Source organism: Meleagris gallopavo, chromosome 1 (assembly GCF_905368555.1).
Source record: "Meleagris gallopavo chromosome 1, MGAL_WU_HG_1.1, whole genome shotgun sequence".
NCBI classification, from domain to species: Eukaryota; Metazoa; Chordata; class Aves; order Galliformes; family Phasianidae; genus Meleagris; species Meleagris gallopavo.
The window spans coordinates 93,038,947-93,060,076 of record NC_139404.1 but is presented as its reverse complement, the minus strand read 5'-3'; positions in this window follow the sequence as shown (position 1 = coordinate 93,060,076).

The window sequence follows — 21,130 nt, the reverse complement described above, 5'->3', positions numbered from 1 at the left end:
TATAAACCGCCAAACTAGGATGAAGAAACAGATGAGGTGTTCTACAAGCAGCTGACAGAAGCTGCACGATGCCCTTGTCCTCATGGGGGACTTCAATTTCCCTGACATATGCTGGGAATACAACACAGCACAGAAGAAGCAGTCTAGGAGACTTCTGGACTGTATGGAGGATAACTTTCTGATTCAGCTGGTGAGAGAGCCTACAAAAGAAGCTGCCCCTCTAGACCTGCTGTTCACAAACAGAGAAGGTCTGGTGGGAGATGTGGAGGATGGGTGCTGTCTTGGACAGAGTGACCATTAAATGGTAGAGTTCTCGACTCTTGGTGGAGCCAGGAAAGGGAGCAGCAAAACTGCTACCTTGGACTTTCAGAGGGCAGGCTTTTAATTATTCAAAAGGCTAGTAGGGGGAATCCCCTGGGTTTCAATCTTAGAGAGTAAAGGGGTCCAAGATGGCTGGTCGCTCTTCAGAAGGAAGTCTTAAAGGTGCAGGAGCTGGCTGATCCCCTGAGCCATAAAATGAGCCAGCAGGGAAGAAGACTGGCATGGATGAATAGGGAGCTATTCTTGAGACTCCAGGAGAAAAAGAGAAACTACCTCCTGTGGAAGAAGGGACGGGCAACTCAGAAAGAGTACAGAGAAGTTGTTAAGATGTGCAGAGAGAAAATCAGAAAGGCAAAAGCCCAGCTTGAACTCAACCTGGCCGTTGGGGTAAAAAGGAATAAGAAACTCTGTTACAAACATATCAACAGTAAAAGGAGGACTAAGGAGAATCTTCATTCTTTACTGGATAAAGCTGGGAACGTGACCACTGAGGATAAGGAAAAGGCAGAGGTTCTGAATGCCTTCTTTACATCTGTTTTTAAAAGACAGACCAGTCATCCTCAGGGTACTCCACTCTCTGACCTGGTAGTCTTGGCTGGGAGCAGACAAAGCCCCCCACGATTCAGGAGGACACAGTCAGAGACCTACTACTCCAACTGGACTGTCACAAGTCCATGGGGCCGGATGAGATTCACCCGAGAGTGCTGAGGGAAGTGGTAGAGGTGACAGCCGAGCCGCTCGCCATTATCTATCAGCGCTCTTTGTTGGCTGGTGAGGTCCCAGAAGGCTAGAGGCTTGCCAATATGACTGCCATCTACAAGAAGGGTTGTAAGGAGGACCCGGGGAGCTACAGGCCTGTTAGCCTGACCTCGGTGTCAGGGAAGGTTATGAAGCAGATTGTCTTGAGAGAGATCACATGACATATGCTGGACAACTGGGGGATCAGGCCTAGCCAGCATGGATTCACGAAGGGAGGTCCTGCTTGACCAACCTGATCTCTTTCTATGATCTAGTGACCCATCTGGTGGATGAGAAAAAGGCTGTTGATGTAGTCTACCTAGAATTCAGCAAAGCCTTTGACACTGTCTCCCACAGTATTCTCCTGCAGAAGCTGACAGCCCATGGCTTGGACAGGTACACTCTTGGCTGAGTAAGGAACTGCCTAGAGAGCGAGGCCCAGAGAGTGGTAGCAAATGGAGTTAAATCCAGCTGGTGACTGGTCACAAGTGGTGCTCCCCAGGGGTCGGTGCTGGGGCCTGTCCTCTTCAATATCTTTATTGATGACCTGGATGAGGGCATTGAGTGCACCCTCAGTAAGTTTGCAGATGACACCAAGTTGGCTGGAAATGTCGATCTGCTTAAGAGTAGTGAGGCCCTACAGAAGGATCTGGACAGACTGGATAGCTGGGCTGAAGCCAATGGGATGAGGTTCAACAAGACCAAAGGTTGGGTCCTGCACTTTGACCACAACAACCCCAGGCATTGCTACAGTCTTGGGGCAGAATGGCTGGAAGACCATAAGGAGGAAATGGACTGGGGGTATTGATTGATGTTTGGCTGAACATGAGCCAGCAGTGTGCCCAGATGGCCAAGAAGGCCAATGGCATCCTGGCTTGCATCAGAAACCGTGTTGCTAGCAGGAACGGGGGAAGTAATTGTCCCCCCCATGCTGAGCTCAGATGAGGCCGCACCTCGAGTACTGTGTCCAGTTTTGAGCCCCTCATGTAAGAAAGACGTTGAAGCCCTGGAGCATGTTCAAAGAGAGGCAGCAAAGCTGGCGAGGGGTCTGGAGCACAGGCCTTAAGAGGAGTGGCTGAAGGAGCTGAGATTGTTCAGTCTGGAGAAGAGGAGGCTCAGAGGAGACCTTATTGCTCTCTATAACTACCTGAAGGGATGTTGTGCTGAGCTGGGGGTCAGTCTCTTCTCTCATGTAACTAGTGATAGGACTGGAGGGAATGGCTTCAAGTTGTGCCAGGGGAGATTCAAGCTGGATGTTAGGAAATACTACTTTTCTGAAAGAGTGGTCAGGCACTGGAATGGGCTGCCCAGGGAGGTGGTGGAATCACCGACCCTGGTGGTGTTCAAGGAACGTTTGGATGTTGTGTTAAGGGATATGATTTAGTGAGAAGTATTGGTGATAGGTTGATGGTTGGACTGGGTGATCTTGCAAGTCTTTTCCAGCCTTGGTGATTCTGTGGTTCTGTGATTCTTTGATTCATAAATTGTCATTCTATGACATGAAATCATTAGAAAATATGTTTATTTTAAACACATTTTTAAAAAGATGCGTATTTTCAAAATAATTTATTTTAGCAAGTACATATTGCTTATCTATACAATACAAACAATCTTTGTCCAATTAAGAAAATATGACCTGAGACAGGGAACCAGTAACTTGTATTAGACTAGCCTGAAGATTTGGTCCACATGACTTTATATTTTTTTTCATAGTCTTTTGATTTTTGAGCATTCTGAAATATCAGAAAATGTCATATAGGTCAATGACTATTGTGGTAAAATTAGAAATATGAGTTAACTTTACAAGATAGTCTTCCAAGCTTTGAAATAGTGATGACAAGCAGAAATTATTATTCCTATCTCGGTCTGTCAAATATCCAAATCAGGAAATAATGTAAGACAGTCTCAAGCCTTTGTAAATAAAGAATGTCTTACCAAACGCTCATTGACACAATTGCCATTCCCTTATATTTCCTAAAGATGTTTAAAAAAATAAACAAACACACCCACCAAACTAGAAAATTCCCCATATAGCTTTTCTGTATCGTAATATACCATGCTGCATGATTCTCCACGATCCATGCATGGCAAGCAGGATGCATCTAGCACATATCAGAAAAACTGTACACATACTGCAGGCCACTTATGGATGCAGATGCATGTTAATCCCTGTTTCAGAGTCACTGCTTTTGTTCCTGGTCATGACATGCCCAGCAGCTCACTAAGAGACACTTTTCCAAGCAGACTGCCAAGCATCTGAGAGTCACAGCAGGTGACTTAGGTAGTCTTTTTCTGTTCAGAAGAAAACTTCCTGGGAAGAAGAAAGAACCTGTGTGGAGAAACCCAAGCATATGGTACCCCTAATAACTATTTACAGTTGTAAATGGTTATGGCACTTATCACATGGCTATCACCTCCATCAAAGTATGTCTCTAAGCTAGGTGATCCTACAGTGTAGTACACTAAGCATAAGTAATTTAAATAACTTCTGAAGTTACTCCACTTGTTAAACAGGCAGGCTAGCAGAACATTCAGTGTTTTCTTCAAATGGCTGAGCAGTGACCTCCTGATACTAAATTACATATATTTATAATTGCTCTACATTTATTGTTTCTTCAGATAAATTTAAATATTAAATGATTCAGTTTTTCTACCTAACTTCCTACAGTCAATTAATACTTTGCAAATATATTTGAAATATTTTTTTTTTCATATCTTTAATATACTTGCTATTGTATTTTCTGTTTTTTCACTATAGTTTTAGGATTACCTTAGCATAGATTATTGTTGCAAAATACAGTAACATCTCGTGTAAAACCTTGGAAGAAAACTTTTTTTTCATGCCTCTCAGAAAGTCAGTACTTGGACTTCCAAAAGAAACATGCAAAAATTTCAATATGGTATTGTGACATACTTATTTATTACTGTCCTTATTGGCTGCCAAACCATAGTCTCACATTTCTTCTTAGGTACAAATGGAAGAGAGAATCCACAAGAGGAATCAAAACACATGGTTGTTTCCAAATGTCTTTTATGGAACATAATTCAATTGTAGAACTGATACAGCTGAAAGACAATCCATAGAGTACATTTCTTCATTTCAAACCAAAGAATAAAAGCAGATATCTTACTATTAGAAAATTTCTGAATTGAGTGAAGAAATTAGATTAGATAATACTGTTTTGGATAGAGTTACCTGTTTTTTGTTCTTATGCTTGCTTTTGTTAATAAATATCTGTCAATTGTTCCGATAGACTGTCTGTCAAACTTACTTCATTGTATGTGTACACTCAGAATTGCAATGTTTGTTGTCTGGATCCTGGTGAAGATTCTGTTATGACACCAAAGAGGCATCAGAAGGGATGTCCACAAGTGCCACAGAGAAGGCTGTTGCTGCTGGAAGACATTGTGCTCCACTGAACTATCTTTTGTACAGTGACTCAGAGTAACACCCTAACTGATTGGTTACAGAATCAGTAGCATCCTTGCCCTTGACTTCTAGTCTTGATTTCTAGAATAATTTTCTGCAGAATTACAGATGTGTTGAGAACATTTTTCCCCCAAATAATTTCGTGATTACACATTGTTGGGCTACATTGTTCAAATAAAGTTGGGAGAGGAAAGGAAAATTAGATGGCAGATAAAAACTACAAACTTATTCAAGGAAATACAGACTGAAGAAATGGGCTGACAGGAATTTCATGAGATTCAACAAGAGGAAGTCTAGTGGCAGGCCAAGAGGCAATGGGACAGACTGAAATGCAGGAGGTATCATCTGAACACCAAAAAAACATGTATTTTCCTCTGCAGGTGACTAGGCAATGACACAGGTTGCCTGGAGAGTTTGTGGAGTTTCCTTCCTTGGAGATATTCAAAAGTCACCTGGACATGGGCCTGGGCATGCAGCTCTAAATGGTCTTGCTTGAGCCGACAGGTTGGACCACATGGGTTGTGGAGGTCCCTTCCAATCTCAACCATTCCATGATTCTGAAAATTCATTTCACTCTTCATGCCCCTAGCATTTTGCAGAAGGAGAAGGTGTGTCCAAACTCTCTAAAAGAAAGATGGGAATTTGATGTGATGATGAATCTTTGACTGGAGTTTCAATGATGAAGATTAACATATAAAAGCACAGAGTCACTTAATTTACTTAATTTAAATCCCAGCCTGGTAGTTGTATGGTCAACTTATTCTGAATACTGCCATTAGATGAAATTCTGAGAAGTAGTTGAACATATGCTCTGAGGACATAAATAGGAATAGCAATAAGAACTATGCTCTTAGGTCCTACAATTATAATTTTTCTAACTATTTTCTGAAATATTTATGGGGAAAAAAGGTACAATAAGTACTGGAGTAAATCTCTTCAGAACCCAAGTGAGACACTCTGCAGTCTTTGAAGCAAAAATACCTAGGTGCCTAAAAATCTTATTCCACATTGAGGAACACTGCCAAATACGGGAGTTATTTTTACTGCTTTTGCATTTCTTCAATCAATTTAGACAAATGCTGTACCACACTTTAAAACTGCAAAAATAAGAAATTCCCTTGTTAGTAGTGAGATTTTTTTTCTTGGTTAACTCCTGAGTTTATAGGCAGAAGGCATTCTAAGAAGCTTTGTAAGTACTTGCTTCTTCAAGCACTTAACTGTGAAATCACTTAATATCTGAGAAGGATGTTCTTGTAATATAACGCAGCAAATGAAAAAGCAACTGCAGATGTAAAGCAGATTAGAAGAGCAGATTAACTTCACAATTTCATGGAGCCAGTTTCTCGAGGAAATGTTAAAAAAACTCTCCTAAACTATTAGTATCGTTTTATAAAGAAAACATACTAAAATACAAGATAGATTACACTGTAACATGCAATATCTTGTGAATACAAAGGTGTTCATAAATCTACAATAACATTCAGATTACATCAGTATGAACTGTTAAGAAATAAATTTGATTTCATCCTTTCTAATTAAAGGGTATTTTAGAAAGAAGCAGATTAAAGTAGGAGAGGAAGGACAAATACAATTGTAGTCAAACTTTAGAAACCTAATCTGGGATTCCATTCTATTTCCCTTTTTTCCCATTTCTTTGCCAAATAAAAATCTATTTTCTATTTAAAAAGAAAACAAACAAACAAAAAGAAAACAACAAATCAAAAACAAAAAAACAAACAAAAAAACACTACTATCACAATAGAGATGGGAAGGAGAAATGCCTTTGAAAATCTGTCCATTCATAAAATCATACAGAAAAAAAAGATGAAAATTTGAAAATTCATATGGAAAATTCCTAAACAGCTGATGACGCTTGCAAAGAGAAGGAAAAGGTAATATTATTTGCACGCTTTCTGCTCCACAGAATGTGAATCCAAATAGAAAAACACAATTAACCTCAGGTTCTTACAAACAGCATGGGAATTAAAGAAATAACATTTACTATTTGTCAGCTTTCTATATAATATTTTTTGCCTACATTATTTTTCTATGTACTTTCCTGTATAGTGCTGAGAATAGAAATTTCCTTGAAATAATTTATATGTCCCAGCTCTTCATCATTGAAAATTTTCTTCTGATTAAATAGTTATGCCTTAATGCTGACATGACATCTCCCAGGCTAGGAAGCCTTGGAAGGTCACAGATTCTTTCTCCATAGGAGGCCAAGCTGTTTAGCAGAAAGTATGACCTACTGTGGAAACCAATGACCTAGTAAAAAAATAAACAGTACTGTGCTATAAAGTGCTAAAACCAACTGAGAGATAGAGAGCTCAGTAATGAACTGCCTTCCTCCTACAGAGATCAAACCAAGTTAAGCGATGCTATTAAAATAAATCACCTTTTAAATGTCTTTACCTGAGATACTAATCACTTAAATCAGTACACTAACAAAATGTCAGTTTTATTCTTCAACTTGCATGAACACAATTATTCGCTCTTTACAGCAGACTGAAATCCAAACATTCAGATCAACATTCACTCAGAAAAACATTGAACATATACCTAAACCAAATGAGCCTTTAATGGTTTTCCACATAAACAAAAAACTGGCAAGTTATCTCCGGATTTTGATGAATAATGGATCATGCTCTCCACTTCAAAATTTCATTTTCTATTAATATTTTCCAATAGTACTCAGTTTAAAGTACTGACAATAAAATGCCAAGGGAAAATATACACATTTTTTGTATTATTTCTTTGGATAGTAAGTTTTAGAAAATTCTCATCAGATATAATAAATAAATAAGTAGTAAATAAAATCAATTAATGCTATAATAATTCTTATAAAATTCATTATTTGCATATTAGTTTACAAAATTATGTGTATTGTTTTACATAATAATTTAGATACATAAAATAACAGCGGGACTATGAACATTTCCACAAACAGCTCCCTAAAAGAAGGAAAAAAATAATAATACTTAATTTAAATTTTTGAGAGCTAGACCAATGTTTTATGATACTGTTTTAAAGGTAAACCTGGTTGACTCTCTCCAAAAGAAATCGGAAAGCGTTAAGTAATAAAGATGTTCTGGGAACACTACAAAATGACCGCCTTTTGGGACATGATTTAGCAGAAGGTTGTTAGAATTAGGGTAGATTCTGATAGGTAGAGTATGATTAGGTTGCGTTTGAACTTGATGACCTATAAGGTCTTTTCCATACTGAGCAATTCTATGATTTTATGATTCTATTTCAGTCTTTTTCCTTCACCAAAAGAAATTCATTTGGCTGAGGGCTTAAAGAGAAGAACAAAAATAACACACCAAGGCACAGTAGTGATCACTGAGGAGGACATCAGGATGCTTCTGCAACTGTTGTACTCACAAATAATTACTAAGAAAGGAAGAAATGGCAGTCAGCATAGTAGTGCCGCACCATGAGATGGCACAGGGAGCAGGGATGAGCTGCTGAGGTAGATTAAAAGAAAGGCCTTGGAGGATCATTTAGCCCATGGATCTAGATACACAGTAATTAAATTATTTTTAGAAGCCATCTTCTGCTATAGACTGACAATAGTATACATGAATTCAGAATTCACTGAGAGAATACATTGCCAGTGATTAAATTGAAGTGTTTCCCCCCAAAAAATTAAAATCACACTATTTATTTAGGAACTGAAACTTCCCATGTTAGTAGATTGGCAAAAAAATTCAACAGAACAGCAGCTGCAAGCCAACTTTAGAAGGCATATTAAAAGGAAAGTAAAGTAAGAAGTAAGAAAGTAAGAAGTTAAAAAAAAAAAAATCTGCTATAAAGATTTGGGATTCTTACTGATTTTTAGCTCCTAGGAAAAAATATGTGTAACTTGCAGGAAGAGTTGTCCCAAAGCCCAACAAGAGGTGGAACTTTTCATCATGCAGCTTTTTAACTCATTCTAAGACACATTCTCGCAGATCACATATTACATGCATTTCGTATATACCACAAAAGTGTATTCAGGCTAAACAGTTCAAGAATAAAAAGGCATGATGCATGATGCAACATGATTCAAAGTAATTTTAGCATCTCTGTTTACTTTCTACAATGCATAATAAGAATTCATAACTTTCCAGAGGACACAAAGAACAGACTCCTCCATTGCTTACATAACATGTGGACCAAGCTTAGCACACCTTCTGACAATTTGCACAAAATCTATAATAGGAAATAAAACTAGTAAACCACAAGATATGGGAAAACTACACATTAGATTGCCTATCTTATAAGCTTAGAAAGGCAGCTAGGAAAAATCAAGAAAATATTTGTAGTGGTGACATATTCTATGTTGAACTTTATTATGATTGGGAGATTTTATCGTTGAATAGAAAATTTATGACTTCTCTTAGCTTTTTGAAATGTCTTTTTAGTTCAGATTTTTTTTATGAGAATATGCCGTACTTAAAGTTGAATACCACAATCTCACTAATATTAACAAATAGGAAATAAATCTTTCACACAGAAAATTATTATTATGAACTCTTAATAAAGTAGATAAATTCCAAAATATTTGAAAGGGTATAAAAATTATTTTACCTTTTCCTTCAATAATTTATTCAAAATTTTAAGAGTAGCAAAGGCCTGTGAACTATCAATTTTTTACTATAACTAAAGAAAAAATCAAATACACAATTTTAAGTGTTCAATACTTGCAATCCTACTGTTCTATCTTAAACTTTTGGAAGTCAATGTAGCAATGAATTATGATCTCATGGGAGATCTGAGAACTTCTCTTCAAATATTATGCAACATAAAGAAAGAGGAAGCAAGAATGAACATGAACTTACATCAATATGTTTCTCTGTGTGTCATATACTTTTGATTAACTTCCTGGGGACTAGCAAATAAAACAAACCAAGTCAACCCAAGCACAAAGGAGCAAACTCTCTCTCTCTTTACATGTACACATATATAAAATCTAATTTATATATATTATCTACATATAATATATAGTGTGTTCTTAAGCACAGCCTTCACAGGCAGAGACAAATATTAAGTACCAGTGGTGACAACATGCTAGAAGATGACAGATGACATTCCCAACTGCCATAAGACAGAAGAAATTTTATAAGAGCTGTCAATCAGCTTCAGAGTTAGTCAATCTGCCAAACTACCATGAGAGAGATTATGGGAAACGTTTGACAAGTCCACACAGGAAGAACAAACAACTCTCATAAATTAGAGTATACACAGCATCTATAATTTATCCAAAGATGAAGCAGTTTTGAGTTAAGGAAACTACAGTCAGCCTATAGCAATCCAACCAATGTAGTTTCTCTTAGATTAAAAAGCAAACACATCCAAACCCTCACTACCAACAGAAGTAGAACTTTAGAACTTCTTCAATATCTATTCTTGTTTGAGTAGTTTCTCTCTGTGTTATATCTTTTCCATTAAAATAATAATAATAATAATAATAATAAAACAGGTGTAAAGAACAGCAATTGTTTAAGGATTCGAGAAAAACATCTTCAGTTGTTTTCAACTAACAGAAACATGCTGAGATATAAAGAAAATTAATAGATTCAATTTCAACAATTTGCCAAAAAAACATGAGTGGATCAGGGAATTAAAAAAAAAAAAAAAAAAAAAAGGAAAAAAGTTAGTATAAAAATCCTTATCGCTTTCAGAGTCATTTTTTGTGGTCTAGTACTATTACCATTTTCATGGACTTCTCTATAATTTTATTATCTGAAAATGTTCTGTTTAATGAAAGCTGGTATTCATACATGATTAAGGATCTACCTGAAAAATAAACCACTGTATCATGAGATTAAGAAAACAAATAAACATGAAAGTGGGCAAATAAATTTTAATAAGTATTATATAATCTTCTGTGTATCATGTCATCTTGCCTAATGCAGCCTTATGTCTCTGTAGATTCAAATCACTCTCTAATATGCTACCACTGATGTAAATGTCTGTCTGTACTATAACACTGATATGACTAAGTAGGTACAATCTTTTCACAGACCAGCTAGAAATAACAAGAATGAGAAGGTCAAGGAGAGCAGCTGAAGAACTGGTATAACTTACAATAATTCCACAGAATCATGGCCAGTAGTGACTTTGAGCCTGACATGCTGCTCTAACACAACAAATGCACCAGTCATTGAGAGGGATCAAGATTTCTGTCACACTGACTACTTTCCATTCCTAGAATATTAGTCTTCTGATTTGCTGAAAAGCTGTAAAGCTTATAATCTCCTACTAGAATAGTAAAATCAAAGCCAAAGGTGTTTAGAAGATATTTCTACAGAACAGTCACCTATGTTCTTGTGGATTCTCTGGGTTTAAATTTATATGACAGATGCTTAGTTTGGGTGTAGTAGAATTGTGAGACACTAATTAATAAATAAATAGAGTCTAGATTTTATTTCTCATGGTAAGAGATGCCCAACATCACAATATATACCACCTACATGCTCTCCTGAGCCTCACAGATCCCATTTGTAACATGGAGAGTATATAGTTGCCTAAATCCCAAAGGAGTTAGGGAATTAGTGGTTTAGTTTTCTACGTATCCAGGGACATTTTAAAAAGTACATATAATCATGCAATTCCATTAAAAGTAAGAAATAATGAAGTTCTAATGCCTAAAATAATATATGAGACAGCATATTTTAGCTTCCTGCTGTACTTAATATCTTAGATAAACTTTCACGGCTAAAACAGTTGAGTCTATTTAGATAGATAGATACTTAGACTAATCGAGATAAAAAACATATTTCAAAGTTATTTCCACGCCCTCAACCTCTGCCTCATATGTTTCTCATGATGTACAGGTGAGTTGCCAGAATTTTCAGAGGTACTTTATACCAAGTCTTGCACTATCAATTAAACTTATCCCTAAAAGACTTAAGCCTACTTAGATAGGAACACCAGATTAGTTTATTATGAATAACAAACCGCAAGCACAGACTGCAAACAAACCTTGTAAGGAATACTGATAACTGGGCAAGGGTATTATCACTAGTTGTGCTGGAGAGAAAAAGGGCAATATATACCAGATATTGGAATGTATCACGTCACTATGAGTAAAGCACACATAAAAAAAGGCATCATGTAGAAAAGAGACTATGGTATATCTACAGTAAAATCATGATAACCTGAGATTTATTTGAATTCTTGGAGTTGAAAGATCCTTATAAGAAGAAAGAAGCAAACAAACAAAAACCCATCTCTAAACATGGCAGTATATTTCATATGCAAACAAGTGTTTGAGGAAACTAATATAAAAACCAAAAAAGCAGGAAATAAAACAAAATACATTGTAAATATTCCGGGTAAGTAATTTTTATCTTAACAAATTAAGCAGTCTTTCTTTTATCCAAAATGGCTATTACTGTGGAAATATCTGGAACTAAATTTAATGATTACCAGTTGAAAGTAAGAAGTTGAAACTGTTTAGAACAAGAACTAGATTAAAATTATTTTAAATAACGTATTTGAAAATATTTTAATTCAATTTAGTCACTATAAAATAATTTAATTACTGTAAATTAAAAAAAAATCTTAGTAATTGTGAGCTGAGAGCAGTTACTACAAAAACTAGTAGATAAGAAACTCAAGGATGTTTTTTTTCTGGTGAGATTACGGATACGCTCAAATACATAAACAGACAGCTTATTTCAACCCAGCATTTTCAATCTTGGTGTGATCATGAGACTATGCAGCAATGTAAAACAAACCATTATGTGTTCATTTAAAATCACTATATAAAAATGTCCTCCCTAATCCTAGGCTATCACAGATGTTCTATCCAAAATGATGCTCCGAAAACAAAACAAAAAAATACTGAATAATTTTAATAACCAAAGCATTAGCAGAATGTTCTTTAGCAAGAGTGTCAGAGAGCCACCAGATATTGCCTATAAGCCTTAATTTCCACCCCTTCTAGAAAAACCATTGGAGGAATGGAAGCAACTCAACATATCACCCCTGGACAGTGAATGTGAAATCTCTCAGACTGCAGCAAAAGACGCCTAAGAGATAATTTCCAGCCACATTTCTTGTATACCATTGATATTTACCTCAGTCATACATATCATGTGAAATGTTCCAAACTCAGATCTCTGTTAACATTGACTCCAAACTAAAGAGCCATTTGTGGAGCTAAAGAACAGTATAACAAATACAGCTCATAAAATCCAGTCAGGACACACTCAATTCACATGGTGATGAATACTGTCTTGTAAAGCAAGTGAAGGCCATGACAGAGCCTTTATTTGAGATACAGGAGCTGTATAACAAGATACCAAAGAGGAACTAGCTCAGCCCTCACAGCAATGGTTTGAGAAAAGTTTAGCTGAGGAATGCAGCCTTCTCTGCATTCTCGTTTTGAACTCTGGTGCACATACATACTCCTGGGAGCACCACCGAGAGGGAGAGAGAGGAAGGGCAGATCCAGGCTCCCCACTATTGTGTACCCACATGAGATTCTGATGTTTTGACTAAAAATAAGCAAAAAAAGATAAACAGTACTACATTATAATTTTATTTTTTCTAACAAATATTTTTTAAAAATTTCAGTTTTTGAAAACACAATGCACATTTTACTATAATAACAGATATTAAGATTATTATAATTATTTTGGAAAATATTCATTTATAATTCATAACAAATTAAAATTTTGAAATATTCCTACAAAATAGGAATTAGAAGTTTCAGAAAGGTCTGTTTTTTCTCTGGCAGAACTACAGAGCACGCAGCAGGAGATGAATGCAGTATTGGCTGTGATTATTCTAGTGGGAAGTGGTGACAGAAATGTGCAATTATTCATTCTACTCCAGTCCTCTCCTACCCTTGTTAAAACATGTAACAAATGAGAAGCCTTGACTTCCCATTGAAGAGGTAATGATGGCTGCATGGGGATGAATTTTTTTTTTTTTCCTGTGCTCAGTTTTCTGTTATACAGGCATCTTTAAGGGATTTTTTATCCTAGGCATCCCACTGTCACTTAATCTGTGGTTTTCATAGTCTAAATAAGCCACTACCTAATTAACAAGACTTTCAGTATTTGCAATACATAGTAAGATGAATATGGATAAGTGAAATGAGTAGCTAGGCATCTAGTTGTTACTGCTACTGTTACTACTACAACTCAGATGCAAGAGGCAGAATAAATGTATTTTGAACATGCTCAGTACTACTCCAGCATTCAGTCCATGTTCCAATTAATGTTTGGAACATCCACTGTACTCTTACCACACATGTTTGCATCATTTTAAATTGATATTAATAGACTGGTATGTGGGAGTTTGTAACATTTGATAGGTATTCAAGTAATAAATATCACTTATCTGAACTGTTTTCTCCATTCAGGTATACGTATGCTTAACTGTGAAGTGAAAGTCAAAATAGACTAGGAAACAATACTAACTCTCTGTACTTAAAACACAAATAAGTGTTCACCAGCACTGAAATGTCTTCCATTAAGAAAACACACTGATTTTTCAAATTTCAGAAATATCAGAAAAATCCTGCTTTCCAAGACCACCACAACAATGTTGAACAAGTCTTACAGGACAAGATAGTTATTTTCAAATGGAAGTAGATGGCGAAAGCTAAAATAGAAATTTTGATTGTTCATATGGAACTTATAATCTTTTATATTTGTATCAAGTTCATATGTCAGTAAACTACTTAAATACATAAAATCTCACATCTGTGTCCAAATGCAGTATAAGACAAGTTCTGCTAACCAAAATACATAACATACATAAAAATCACATTTTGAGAGATTAAAATTATTTTATGCAATGAAATAATAATTTATTTTAAATCTATAAAGACAAAACAATACCATTTGTGATATAAATACAGATTGCAGTGTATAAAGTATTATAGCAGATCTTATTTGCAAGAAGTCTAGTTGTCTTTGATTTGTCTAATAGCTTTTTTTTTTGCTTTTTTTTTTTTCCCCCTGTAATGTTTAAGTTGAAATAAAGCATTTCCAATTGTTTCAAAGCCAAGCCCATGTCATGTCTGGAGTGCTTAATATATGCAAACAGTCATCATTCACAATGCTATAAGTGCAGGTAGGCAAAAGTGGAAAATGAACATTTCTTGAACTCAAAGCATGATATCCATAGAATAACTATTCAATTCTACAGTCTTGTAGAGTCACTGTTGTTTCAAGCCTAAATATGCAAATGCCTAAATAACATTTACCGTACAGAGATTAAATTTCCTTTTGATTTTTCCAGTGACTGCATGAAAATAAAAATAACTGCATTGTCATTCTGCTGTTCTGTCATTCTTTTCACTTTTTGCTACTTTTCCCTTCCTTCTCTCTTTCGTTTCGTTCTTCAGTAGATGCAGTATTCCCATAAATCAATGAATAATAGTAGCACTGAGTCATGGCAGGGCATTTCAACACCTATTTCATTTACTAGGCATATGATGAAACCCGTTCATATTCATAGAAATAGTCCAATGCAATCCCTATATTCCAAAATGAAAAAGGTTAAATTCCTTTAGTTACTATGAATATTTACTGATGTCTAATCTACAAAATCAAACATCTGGACGTGTCTACTTGTTCTTACCACAGCAAAAAGCTATGGGTTGCATCCTGTAGGACAGCTGCTTGGTTTTAAAGTCCAAGAGCCTAGCATCAGCAATCTTATCTTAAAGGCTGGCCTGAAGCATCCTGAGATCACGGTGGCTCACCTCCTTCCTTCTCCTTTCACCTTTCCAAAGGACACAGCACTCTCACATTTGAGGAATTATGACAAACGAAGCCATTCTTAGTGTTGTGTCCTCCCCTTCTTTACACTATTAAAAAAAAAAAAAGTGTGCAACTGGATGTGGCATAAACCAGGCAGCCTTCCTTCCCAGCTTCTTGAAAATAAATTTATAGGGATACATGTTCGCTAGTAATTTCAAACTTTGCTCTTAAGCTTGCAAAGGAAGTGTTTGAGGTTTTTGTTTTTAGCTCAGTTGTTGTTGTTTTTTCCAAGCAGCAGGCTCTTCCTCAAGTAAGAAATGTTCAAAACAAAGCTTTTCCATAGACTCTGGTTTGCATTGATGTTATTTTTCAGAAGGATGTAAACATATCTCTTTTCCAAATAAATTGATTATTCTGTTGTAATTAAATGAATGACATTCTCTGAGGTTTTGTGTATACAGTTCCTTTGTTAAACATCTAGCACAATGCTGGAACTGGATCTTTTTCTATTCTGCAGAAGATTTTAATATTGTGGGAAAAGAAAAGTAATTGTGTTCAGTTTAGTACAATTTCCAGTCATTGGCATAAAATCAGTCATTGAATGAGAATAAGAGCTATATTTAATGTGTAACAAATCAAATTTGAATTACATCTTCAGGGAGTATCTTCAGGTACACAATCAAATCACTGTGCATGAACCTTTAATTTTGGTAGAACAATTTTTATTATTTTAATAGAGTTTGAGCAACAATGTGCTTTCTTAGTGGAAGACACTTCGGGGTGACGAGATGACAATGTTCCTAATCATTTGTAATGTTGCATCATTTGCAATTATTTGTGATTTATGTGAGGATAGTATTGTTTTCTATTGTATTTTGATGCTCAGTTCTCAATTAAAGCAATTCTGGTATGTTTCCATGCTTCCTGATTTTAGATCAGGGAGGACAAGTGTATACGCACAAAAACACAGCTGCTCAAGCCAGTTCTCATTCATAGGGTATATAGCCATACTAGAATGACATTGAATTTGAGCTAAGATCAACATTTCAGTCTGCATAAATGGTGCCTGCAAAAATCAGCTTCATCAAAGCTTTGTCATATCCTTGCATTCAGAGCGTACTCTACCATGCAGACATGCCTTCTGCCTCACTATTTTTTTTTTCCTTCATTTTTTTGGTCCTTCCAGATGTTTTTCCCTAGATATTCATCACCAAATCCCCTTGTACATTTCTTCTATTGTTTCCTTCCTTACTACTGTGCTTTACAAAGCGCTAGTTACATACCAATTTCTGCTATTGTAATGTAGGAAATGTAGCAACTTGTAATATCTTGATGACTGTACTAAGCTAATTTTGGAGATGCACCAGCATTTATTATCACACAATGATATCAGCTGTATTAAAATGAACATGAAAAGAAATTGGATAGCTCTGAAATGGTAGTGGACTACAGAACTATGCATATCTAAATAAGTGGTTCAAATATACCAAAACAGAATAATTGAAGTGAAAAATCACTCATGAGAACTCTGGTTAAATGTCTTGATTTCTAATGGACAGAAGGATAAATCATAGAAAAGATAAAAATAAAAAATTACTATTTTGCAGATTTCTTTGCTAATAAAATGAACCAAAATCAATATGAGGTGCTAAGAGCAAGTGAGGCACAGAGGATTTACACCCCCATTAGTCCCCCTATCCCAAACTAACTGCCTCATCCTAGCAGCTAACTGCTAGCTATCATCAACTCATTCTGCACGCAGGACCATCATAGAGGTGGAGAGCTGGCACCTGCCACAGCCATGGCTGGGGTTCTGCTGACAGCTGCAGGAAGCAGTGTTAATGTGCAGACTCATTTCCTCTATTCCTCTAAGAAAAATGGCATCATGGAGTTTAATAACAGGAATAGATTTCAGCAAACCCTGCACATTTATCCTTAGTGACCAGTCACTAAAAAGTCTCCCCTCTTCTCAAAGCTTCCTACCCACACCTGATTACTTCTTTTTGCTCATACTTGTCCCACATGCACATATTCATGGCAAGCCTCCATGTGGCACTAGTTATTTCCACCATTCAGAAGAATAAAATGTGTATATCACATTCCTGAAGACGACACCTGTTTGCATTGAAAACCATCAGCCTTCCTCCCTCAACTCCCAGACAACTACCAAGAAGACCCTCAAAGGTGACTGTGAATGCTCTAAGGGGGAGGGTATTATATTAATCAGTTCTAAGAATATTTGAGAAAATATTCAGCATATTCACAATACTCCAGAGAAAAATACAAGTGTATATGAGCATGATCTATAAATGTAATCTGCGCACAAACCAAGGTGCATGTATTGGATGGAGCTATCTTCTACGTGCCCAGCACTACAGTAAAGGAATGTGTACTTGCTACAACTCATTGGTATGTCAGCTTAATCTACCAATATTCTCAGTATCAGCTCTCATTACACTGTTCCAATGTCAATCCACATTAAAATGTCAGACATAACGACCAGAAAAGCAAGTTGTGTGCTAATTACTGATGACATTGAGGTGGTAATGACTCAGGGTAATCCTGATTTAGGGTAATCCTGGGTTTGGAATCCAGACATACTTTGTTTACAAGAGCACAACAACATACTAAGGACCAAAAGTTGCTCCTAGAAATACAGTTTGTCAGGAAGATAAATATTTCTAGCTCTTTATTAGAAATGGAAATAAAAGAAAGGAATGAGTACTTGACAGTTTGAATTCTGAGTATTTTCTTTCTGAATTATGCTAATAAAGATCTATTATTTACATCTTATTTTCTCAACTTCCCATTCACAAAGTAAACTTGAGCAGTACTGGTATGATGAAGCAAAAGTTTTGCATTATAGATCTCATATTTATTTTAGATTAATAGGATTCTTCACTTTTCAAATCTGTTATTAGAGTCTGTTTCACAAGCAGCAACTCAGTTAAAAGCAATTCTATTTGTATGGCAAAAATGAAGCATTTATTACTTCCTGTAAATCAAGCTGAATAAGACATTCCACAGCATTTTTCCTTTTCTGTAACACATTTATTTTTTGAGGAGAGAGGGATAATCAAATCTCATTTTAGAATACCCAGCCACGTATTACAAACCTACTCACAAACTGAACTTGTTAAAGGAAAAAGCTGAAGGTCAGCTCTCAGTGATTGTTTAGGGAAGGATTAGTGTCATGTTAAAAAGCTTGGTTTGCTGTTTTCCTGCAAACACTGATTGCAGCTCCAGGCATCATTTTGAATGAACTGTCTTGTATTTGGCGTAGAAGATAATCATTCAGTCCTGCCCAAAGAACTGAGCTTTAGATAGCAGGGACATCTAAGCTAAAAATGAAACAAATCCATGCTGAAACTGAAGATACTGTACAATGTTTCCAGTAAGATATTCAGTTTTCTGCCAAGTTAAAATGCTATAAAGGCTGCTGTGTTCCAATGACCTACAAGTAGTGTTAGAGTGGATAATACTGGGTACTATTAGCCAGTTAATGGTATAAGCAAAACTGTTGAAGAAATCTTATTCAAAGAGACTAAATTCAATGTACTTTACTGTGTACCTGTAATCAACATCTTTTAAGACTACAGAGCTTGTAGTGCCTGCTGACTACCTAGATAGTGGTCAAGACTATGGTGCCTGGGACTAGTAAGGAATGCATTGTTTCAAATTAATGTGAAACAATCAATACCTTGTGGATAGTTTCACATGTGAAAGCACTTCTTCAGAGCTGTTTGCTTTTGAATGGGAAGGCCCAGGAATGTTTTCTGGCTGAAGACTTGGCCTGGGAACATAGTGTTTCCAGAATGATACAGGAGATCGGGAAATGACACCATTTACCCTGTGAAGGCAAGATGCAAACTGACATCTCCCTGCTTCTTAACTCTGCTGATTTAGTTTGCAAGATCTGGAAGACAGGACCAAAAGCTGTCATTTCAAAGAGCAGGCCCAACTACTCTAGACTATAAGCAAGCATATGTATTTTCATCATTAGTCATTAACTAACCACCACAACCTTGGACAATCTGCCACTACCAAAGATCAGAACTCTCGACATCAAGATACTTCTGTATTCAGGAGTGCTGAACTGCTTTGCTGCTTCTGTTTATCTGTCTGTCTTCTCCTGTTTTCTATCTTTCCTCTTTATCTTCTTATACACTTTCACTCTTTACAGTAGCCATTGCCTTAGAACTTATAGCATAGAAATAATTCCTGTGCAAAAGTACTCTTACCTGTAACGCTTAGTAACTGCTTTTAGCAAATTAGCCAGTTTTACCTCCAAGTACTCTGAGCCTTGGATGACTCCACTGCAGTAGTGACTCCTGCTGAGCTAGAAAAAGAATCAGCTTCCTCCAAAAGCCACTGAGTGAGAAAAGAAATATAGTCAAGTGGAAAAAGCTGAGTCCTGAAGAAAAAACAACAACAACAAAAAAAAAAACCCACAAATGTAAGAGTAATCACATCACTGTATAAGATGTTTCTTACAAAAAAGTTTGTCCGAATTGAACATAATATAATTTAAGATGTAAATGCATGCAGAAAGATGAGCAAAGCAGTGTGTCAGCCTCTAATGACTGCTTAGTCATTAGACTCCCATTCCTATGAGAAGTGATATTTGGGGGGGATCCTGTTTTTAAGCTAATTCATTACCAAGATAAAAACCCTGATTAAGGTATCATTTAAAATGGAATCATCATAAAGTTGAATTTAGAAACTCATCAAAAGCCAGGTCTGAACATGAAAACTAGATTCACACATCCAGCACTTAGCATTTGAAGAGATAACCTCATTTCTTTTTAAATGAAATGATTTATTTGTATGGAAGGAGTCTTTTCAAATTTCATGCATGTCAAGTATTAAGCTCAGTAATCAGTGTTTTCACAATTGGTCCATTAGTGAACTAGAGACAGCCATCATTTTATGTCACACATATTCAAAGCAGGTCTGCAAACTACCAGCTCACTGAATATACTGGAAGATGAACAAATCTTTTCCATTGAGCCGAGCCTGTCAGTTCCTCAAGTCTAGAGTTTTTAGTTGACATCACTGAACTTAAAACATACTATTGCCGCCCATGCAGAATGGTAAGTGGAAAACATTAAATGTTTAGAAAAATCATTTGATATGCTCAGAGAGGCTGCAAGAATGATAACTGCAATAGACATGGAGCAAGTGAATTTAGCAGATATTGCAGTAGAACAGGAGACTGAACTCAAAATTTTAGGCAATGTACGATTGCTTTATCAAGGCCCTTGTTAGGTAATAAAAGAATAAATTGGGATCTGACTAGTAGTGCATTGGAGCTCAAAGATTACAGCTGAAGAGCTGTTTTGCATAGAAGTAAATCAAGCAGTCAAAAGATGCTAAGACTGGACATCCATACAGGAAAAAAAATAACCACATAGATTAATAAAGTATGTCACTGCTTTGTAGTAGAAGTTGTGAAAAGGAGAATTACAAGAGATGAAGTTATTGGAAAAAAAAGTCTGTGAAGGTTAGTCAAAAGAGTAAATTCTCACAGTAGGCTCAAAAAATATTAAATAATATTAGCAGTGCAGGTATACCCCTCCTAAAGTTTTTTATAAACTTGACAAAAAGTCGAATAAATACCATTGAAGACGAAGTTATTAAAATTGAAAGTCAGCCTTTAAATAGTGGAGATTTGTGCAAATGAGGAAAACAGAAAGGATGATAACCTTTACTGGGTTATGCGTAATAGACAGGCCAAATACAAGCTTGCAGAACAACTTTCTAAAACCTAAAACCAGATAATAAATATTCAAATATTTTCAAGTGTTCATACCAGAAGAAAGAAGCCTTTCAAAAATGCCATAGAAAAATTAAAACATTAAACTATAGAAGTACAAAGTAAATAAAGCCAAAGAGATTGTTTTCTGTACCTATGCATTTATCACAGAGA